Here is an 8,110-nt window from a genome sequence, read left to right on the forward strand (position 1 = left end):
TCTGGCACCCCGTCCATGGGATTTTCCAGGCAAGAATACTGGAGTGGGTTGTCATGCCCTCCTCCAGGGAATCTTCCCAACCCAGAGATCAAACCCAAGTCTCCTGTACCTCCTGAATTGCAGGTGGATTCTTTACCACTGAGCCACCAGGGAAGCCCTTAACCTCCTTGATATTTTACTCTTTTTAATGCGATGGTAAATGGGATTGTTTTGTTAATATCTCTTTCTGATCTTTTGCTGTTGGTATACAGAAATGAAACATGAAAGATGATTTTTTGCAACACTTTGTAGTAGCAAAAAGTGAATATGGTATTATTGAATGTACATTAAAACAGTATAAACCATGGTATATATTAAACAATATTCACAATCCAGGAAGTTTTACTATGTTTATTTTATATCCTTTATTTACCTTCAGATTATATATATATGTGTGTGTGTGTGTGTGTGTGTGTGGAATATATAAACACACATACATATACAAGAAGGGACTATGATTTATATATATATATTAAATGAACAGTCTGAGCAATCACAGCAAATTAATACCAGAATTACTTTTAATTCAATCTTATTTGAAACAAGGTTGTTTGAATGAGGCACACTATTGAAATGTCAGTGATGAATTAGTGGAGATGGCTAGTTATGAGGTGAGAAGAAGTGGGAAATTTTTTCCTATGAAATTGAATGTGTACATCTTGTTGGCAAATATACCTGGGTTACTCTAGTGATAATCATAATTTGTCTCTTTTTCCTCTAAAGTCATTTAGTCATAATGAGAAGTCACCATGGGAAAGAAGTTAGAAACATCTATTCCTGCCACATGGCTATTTCGCTTCCAGTTCACACTTCTGAACTCATGAGAGTCTCTCATTTCAGATGATGTAGAAAGAGGAAGGGAAAAAATCTCTCCACATTGCCTGCGTACCTGTTAGTTTTGCATATTACACTGGCAAAAACTGGAAATAGACTCCCATAATCTTCAAGTACGGACCTGATGGAAAATGGAAGGGGAGGAATATTCCAGTGGGAAGAACTTTAAATAATGCATCTGCTTCTTCACTTTGCTTAGATGGCCATAGGTACAGATATACACTACCTCAATGTCAGTAGTCAGAGACTTAAAAAGGACATCAGTGGTGAAGATGACTTGGGGGATATCATGCAAATATTTCAGCAACTTAATTTTCCTCTAACCAAAGCTGATCTGAATATTACTTCTGCTGAATCAGTTCAGCGCATTTGCTGAGTTGTATCCGACTCTTTGCAACCCAATGGGTTGCAGCATGCCAGGCCTCCCTGTCCTTCACCAACTCCTAGAACTTGCTCAAAATCAAATCCAGCGAGTCAGTCATGCCATCCAACCATCTCATCCTCTGTCATCCCTGGCTCAGCCTGCCTTCAATCTTTCCCAGTATTAGGGTATTTTTCCAGTGAGTTGGTTCTTTGCATCAGATAGCCAAAGTATTGGAGTTTCAGCTTCAGCATCAGTCTTTCCAATGAATATTCAGGACTGATTTCCTTTAAGATGGAATGGTTGGATCTCCTATCAGTCCAAGGGACTCTCAAGAGTCTTCTCCAACACCACAGTTCAAAAGCATCAATTCTTCGGTGCTCAGCTTTCTTCATAGTGCTCACATCCATACATGACTGCTGGAAAAACCATAACACTGACTATATGGACCCTTGTCAGCAAAGCAATATCTGTGCTTCTTGATATGCTGTCTAGGTTGGTGATAGCTTTTCTTCCAAGGAGCTTTTCTTCCATGTGTATCTTTTAATTTCATGGCTGCAATCATCATCAGCAGTGGTTTTGGAGCCCAAGAAAATAAAGTCTGTCACTATTTCCATTGTTTCCCCATCTATTTGCCATGAAGTGATGGGAACAGATGCCATGATCTTAGTTTTTTGAATGTTGAGCTCTAAGCCAGCTTTTTCACTCTGCTCTTTCCCTTTCATCAAGAGGCTCTTTAGATCCTCTTCACTTTCTGCCATAAGGGTGGTATCATCTGTATATTTGAGGTTATTGATATTTCTCCCAGCAATTTTGGCTCTAGATTGTGCTTCATCCAGCCCAGCATTTCGCATGGTGTACTCTACATAGAAGTTAAATAAGCAGGGTGACAATTTACAGCCTTGACATACTCCTTTCCCAATTTGGAACCAGTCTGTTGTTCCATGTCTGGTTCTAACTGTTGCTTCTTGACCTTCATAGAGATTTCTCAGGAGGCAGGTAAGGTGGTCTGCTGAATGCTCAACCAGAAAATAAGCAGACATTTATAAGCCCCGAACAGGGTACTACACCCTCACAGTATCACCAGATTTCCTGCTAGCCAGTGAATTGCAGTAGCTTCCTTCCATCATAGAAGGTGCAAGAGTTTATACTCATTGAAAATAGAACCACATTCTGTTAAGTGCATTTGCTTTCCCCAGTTAAAATCTTCTGCCAATACCATCTTTGTAGTTTTGTGTAATGCCCTAATTATTAGTATAACAGTTCACTTTGCAATGTTTCTGATAAAGGTGTTTTTTTTACTGGTAAATATCCAAGGGATTCACTGTCTTCACCAGAAGAAACAAACATGATATAACTGTAAAAGAGCTTATATCCCATTTAAACCTTATCTCCAAGGCGATATCCTAGGCAGCACATAATATAATATAAATCAATTTTATTAAGTGGTGACTTTTCTCTCATTAGAATTCTCAGCCTGTGAACCAAGTGATAGAGAATGCAAGTGATTAACTTTTAACTTAAGCGCTTAACGTCTCCTCTAATGGGCTACACACATACATTTTTCTCTTCTCATGCCTTCAGTTTTGTGCTCTGTTGATTTAAATGTTGTAGGTCTCAAGCTCTATTGAACCAAAAGAAGTACTGCTATTCAGTCATTTTGGACTCTTATATTTCTTAATCACCAAAAAAAAAAAAGTGTATTGTTGTATTTCCTAGGTGACTGATATTCATTGTCCAGGGGAGTTAGGATTGCTGCTACAAGGAACGAGGAGAAATGTGTCTGTTTTCCAGGTGACTATCTAGGTATCTTTTTAGTACTTTTAAAACTAGTGGCAATAATTAATAGGAGAGTTCTGCAAGCCAATACTACTACAGTAGAGACACTTCAAGAATACAAGGTTGAGATATTCCCAGTTATACAACCAAGACCAGAATTTGAATGAGTATGGAAAAAGCAAATTTTAACTTTCCCATGACTAGTTTCAATAATGCTACTATAAAAACTAGGCATATTTTTCCTTGTTAGATTATTTATATATTTTTGTATTTTAATTGGTTTCTCCCGGGTTCCCTCTCCTATTATTTCTTGGAAGTTTGACCTGAAATACTAGTCGTTGTGTCACAGAATGTCAAAGGAGGAATTTTAATGAACTGGAAGGGGAGTGATCTTTAACCAACCATAGACGGGTACAGAAACTGAATGACAAAACTTGGATTTCCCACCATCTGGAGAGTGGAATAACCCAATTCTTTTGTAAGAGAGTTGTTGCCATCATGTTTGATCATGAAGCTGTTTTTATAGGTATTTGAAAGGATAGGAGGATGTTACATATGCTGAACTGACAAATATATGGACTGTACAAATGTGTTGCATATTGTTGATTCATCATCTTTATCCCTTAAACTGGCAGGGAACTACATCTCCTTGATTTTCTTGTTAGGAGAGTTCAGGGTTTGATCACCACAAGAAGTAACATGCAATTTTTGTAATGTGGAAGAGAAGAGACCCTTATTCTTCTCTGACAACTGTGGCCAGACATTTGGGAAGTTTGCAGTGAAGGTCTGCATCAGAATTCTCTGATAAAAAACCTATTTCAAAATCAAAGATACTTTAAGTCATAGGTGGCATTTTTATATTTGTAGCCTCCTGAGCAAGACACCTGAGGTTGCGCTTTAGGGTCCAGGAAGAGGGCCACACCCTAACCCATAAAACCTGTGGATATATTTATTACCTCAAATTATACAGAAATTAAGGTTGCAGATGGAATTAAGTGTACAGACATTCAGATGGGTAGATTATACTGACTTATTCTTGTGGGTCAAGTCTAAGCACATGAGCCTTTAAAATCAGAGAACCTTTTCTGGCTAGGTTAGAGAGAAGTGAGGACAGAAGAAGGATCAGAGAGATACATGCACCTTGAAAAGGACTCTACCTGCAACTCCTGCATTTGAAAATGTTGGACACACTATTAAAGAAATTATATTGAAATAGTCAGATATTTGCTCTTATAAGTCAAGTCACATGACTGTAAAAACTACTAATTAAGCCTGATAAATGAGTAGTTTCCTAACAAATGAAATATCATGAGAAGCATTGCCTTTAGTGACATCATTTTCCAGCATGATAAAAATATACAATTCTGAGCTGTATGCACATTTTTTCCTTTGGAACATGAGGTCATTATACTTTTGGAAAACTAAGGTCGTATTTAAAGTACAGGGGGCTTCCCTGGTGATCCAGTGGAAGTCTGGACTAAGAATCAGCCTTGCAATGCATAGGGCACCAGTTTGATCCCTGGTCCAGGAAGATTCCACATGCCAGGAAGCAACTAAGCCCATGCCCCACAACAGCTGAGCCCCTGGTTTAGAACCCAGGAACCCTAACTACTGAGCCCATGTGCTACAACTGTTGAAGCCTGCACACCTAGAGCCTGTGCTCCCCAACAAGAGTAGTCACTACAATGAGAAGCCCGCACACAACAATGAAGAGTAGCTGCCACCGGCTGCAACTACAGAAAGCCCACATGCCAGCAACGAAGACCCACCACAGCCAAAAAGTAAAATAAATAAGTAAATAAATCCTTTTAAAAAGTAAAGTGCAAAAATGTTTTATAGAGAGAGATAATTACTCTCTAGACTCAGGAAACATGGAAAAGAAATCAAAAGAAATATAAAATAAAAATGCATTTTAGTATGTCAATGTTGAAGCAAATCACACCACTTATTTAAGTATAATCATTGAAATATGACAGCTGTAAATGCAGACCCATATACATATATATGTATATTATATATGTTTTTACTAGAAGTAAAAATGCCATTAATGACTTTTCTATCCATGATTTCTGTTTTTTAACATTATAAAAACCCCACCACTCAACACAATATTGAAGCAACCCTCTCTTGAATTACCTCATAGTGGCATATATAGAAAATTAAATGAATATTTAATGTACAACAGATCATTTCTCCTTAATAGGATTAAGACCTAGGCTTATCCAGTGTTGAAAACAGTATTGAGGTTCCTCGGGACACTGAAAATAGAATCACTATATAATCCAGCAGTCCTGCTCCTGGGCCAAAGCTACAATTCAAAAAGATATATGCACCCCTCTGTTCATAGCAGCACTATTCACAATAGTCAAAGCATGGAAACAACTCAAATAAAGAAGATTTGGTACATATATACTATAGGATACTACTCAGTCATACAAAAGAATGAAATAATTCTATTTTAAGCAACATGGATGCACCCAGAGATTATCATACCAAGTTAAATGAGAAAAAAAACAAATATCATACAATATCACTTATACATGGAATCTAAAGTATCACACAAATGAACCTAGCTATGAAATAGAAGCAGAATCACAGACATAGAGAAGAAACTGGTGGTTGCCTAAGGGGAAGGAAGTGTTTAGGGGAGAGATGGAGCAGGAGTTTGAAGTTAGCAGATGCAAGGCTTTTACATATAGCACGGATAAACAACAAGGTCCTACTGTATAGCACAGAAAGAACCATATTCAATATCCAATGATAACCCAAAATGCAAAAGAATATATATATATATATGTATATGTGTATATGTATAAATGAATCACATTGCTATACAGAAATAATTAACAAAACATTGTGAATCAACTATACTTCAATTTTAAAAAAGAGCTAGGCTCAGAAACTGCTTATTTTCCACTATGTGAGTGCTTAGCTGAGTATGGGTATGGATCATTTTTCTTTGTGTAGATTTCTCGCTATCTCTCTGGAAGTCTCTCACCCTTCCTTCCCTCTGTACTACATGACATGAGCATCCCAGCCTAGGCAAGAGCAGCACCCTCAGCAAGGACCCCTTCCTTTCAAGTTTGTGTAGCTAAAAATTGGGAATTAATTCTTGCCTTTCCTTTCCTACTAAAATGCTTTTACTCTGTGTTCTCAGAAGACCCCAAACTCACAAGTATGTAAGCATTTACAACATGAGCCTTGTTCATTTATCTACTTTCTTCAACGGGACATAGCACCACCATCGAACAAGCTATGTCTTGTTCAATTTTTTGTTCCTAGACCCTTACACAATACCTGGCTCATAATATAGACACTCAATAAATTTTTGTTCCATTACTGGAAAATTGAACAGATGGAACCATTTAAGAAGACTTGACCTTGACCACAAAGGAAGTGACCTTGTCCTCAGGTAAAATTTCCTCAGTCCTTGCCCAGGATCTGCTGTTCCTTTTCATGAACAAAAAGTTTACTTTGTTTTTATGCCCAACATTGATGGCACTTACATACTTGGTTCACATTAATCAGCCAAACAAAACAAAATAAAATTTTATTTTAAACACAGGACTGATTTATATATTTACGATAGGCAAACATGGCTGTACATTCATGCTCTTAAGATGGGAACTTTTGTCCCTGCAGAGGACTCTCCAAAGGAAGTCAAATCCCATGGACACAAAACCTGGGCAAGTAAACAATTGAACCCACAGGCTAGTATCATTAAGCTAGGATATTCTGATGTAATCTTATTTCCTTAATGATCAGTTTATAAGCGTATGACATTTCTCTCTGGCCTATTTAGAACAGGAGACATACTGATTACTTTTTTCAAAATTATTCTATGTACAATTTCATCTTCTATTAAGACAATCCTTCAAACTTCTATAGGCTTTCTTTTCATTTTTGGCAAATTTTAATAAATTACTTATTGTATAATTTTGAGGTGGTGGAACTTTCCAAAATTTTAGGATGACCTCCCGAAATAGAGATCTGATGTACATGAGTTGTTTATCATTGAGTTTAAAAGTCTTTTGCTAATGTCACTAATCTTATATGATCAAAGCTGTCTACTAAATCAGCAAATGTTTCTTGACAACTAGCAATTGGTGAGACACTCCACTGTGCTTTCATTTTTTTTTTTTACATTCTCCTAGCGTTAGATTCCAATGATATTGATACAGTCTCCTCCAAGAACTTGAGTGATTTTCACATTGTGAACTCTTGACTGAAGAACTCAGCATTTTTGTCATATGTATCCCAGGGGAGGCCTTATTTTCTTTAGTTTTACTCATTTAGGCAAAATATTGTTTTACAAAGTTATTCAGACAATTTCTTTTCAATCTCACACTTTTCAGTGTTTGTGACATACAGATAGGTTTGTTAGAGTCCACATTTCATCTTCTTATAGTATATCCTACAAGACCTTTTAGAACTAACACCCAAAAAAGATGTCCTTTTCATTATAGGGGGCTGGAATGCAAAAGTAGGAAGTCAAGAAACACCTGGAGTAACAGGCAAATTTGGCCTTGGAATACAGAATGAAGCAGGGCAAAGACTAATAGAGTTTTGCCAAGAAAATGCACTGGTCATAACAAACACCCTCTGCCAACAACACAAGAGAAGACTCTATACATGGACATCACCAGATGGTCAACACCAAAATCAGATTGATTATGTTCTTTGCAGCCAAAGATGGAGAAGCTCTATACAGTCAGCAAAAACAAGACCAGGAGTAGACTGTGGCTCAGATCATGAACTCCTTATTGCCAAATTCAGACTGAAATTGAAGAAAGTAGGGACAACCACTAGACCATTCAGGTATGATCTAAATCAAATCCCTTATGATTATACAGTGGAAGTGAGAAATAGATTTAAGGGCCTTAGATCTGATAGATAGAGTGCCTGATGAACTATGGAATGAGGTTCGTGACATTGTACAGGAGACAGGGATCAAGACCATTCCCATGGAAAAGAAATGCAAAAAAGGAAAATGGCTATCTGGGGAGGGCTTACAAATAGCTGTGAAAAGAAGAGAAGTGAAAAGCAAAGGAGAAAAGGAAAGATATAAACATCTGAATGCAGAGTTCTAAAGAATAG

Source organism: Bison bison, unplaced genomic scaffold, assembly GCF_000754665.1.
Source record: "Bison bison bison isolate TAMUID 2011002044 unplaced genomic scaffold, Bison_UMD1.0 scf7180017864035, whole genome shotgun sequence".
Taxonomy (NCBI): Eukaryota; Metazoa; Chordata; class Mammalia; order Artiodactyla; family Bovidae; genus Bison; species Bison bison.